Genomic DNA, 885 nt, shown 5'->3' with positions numbered 1-885 from the left:
GGGTTCGATATAACATCGAAAATCAAATTCCACGAAGCTTTAATTTTAGAGGAAGCGAAGACAAAACTCATTTTCAATTGGGAATATTATTGTTATAAGCTCAATTCTTAGTAGTTACTCTCCCCTGGTGCTTGTGTAGTTATATCATATTTTAGTTTTGTAATATTCAGTTTAGTTCCAGTTACTTTTAATGTCTACTTTCAATGTCTTCATATTTGTAGACAGACTGTTTTGAAATTACGTTTCACATCAGTGCATTATAATCACATTACTTTAAGTATATTTCTGAAGAACTGAGACAACATAGAACAAATTCAAAGCTAACAGTATTCGAACTGGAAACGTAAAGGGATGAAAATATATCCACTTTATATTTGAGCCGAATGTTATTACTACGAGAGCACCATATATAGTAAACAAACAACAAATTAAAGACTTGATCGATTTTTATTGAAACTGTTTATTTACAAACGTCAAATAAGGAAGTTTAATTTAAAATTGATTGAAACCAAAGTAAATATATTTGATTTTACAGTAAATTTGAGAGTGCATAATCGATCTCTTTGTAACTGAGATAAGTGAAGTTTTACTAACTTTGGCGTAAAAACGGTGGGTCTGGGATTGAAGGTTCTTTCACATTATCAAACGAAGGTAGGAGATAAAAATATATAAAATGTTTCTAAAAGTAATTTTCTCTGATTCGGTAGACAGGTCAGTATTTCAATTTCTTCAAGGTTGAAGCAAATTTAGCAACTCCACGTTCATTCTCGTTTTGGTAATCGGTCGCATTGCGGCGAAAGAAGCGCCATGTTTTAGTGTAACTCTCTATATGTTTACAATGTACACACACACACACACACACACACACACACACACACACACACA

At 32.2% G+C, this 885-nt stretch overlaps 1 long non-coding RNA gene across 1 annotated transcript in view; it reads right to left on the bottom strand.

Annotated features, from left to right (window-relative positions):
- Positions 1-885, bottom strand: part of LOC106873294 (uncharacterized) — a 215,474-nt gene that overhangs the window by 175,474 nt on the left and 39,115 nt on the right. The gene's annotated exons all lie outside the window — the stretch shown is intronic.

Source organism: Octopus bimaculoides, chromosome 4, assembly GCF_001194135.2.
Source record: "Octopus bimaculoides isolate UCB-OBI-ISO-001 chromosome 4, ASM119413v2, whole genome shotgun sequence".
NCBI classification, from domain to species: Eukaryota; Metazoa; Mollusca; class Cephalopoda; order Octopoda; family Octopodidae; genus Octopus; species Octopus bimaculoides.
Note: the sequence above shows the minus strand (reverse complement) of the source record. Positions and strands in the feature narration are given on the sequence as shown.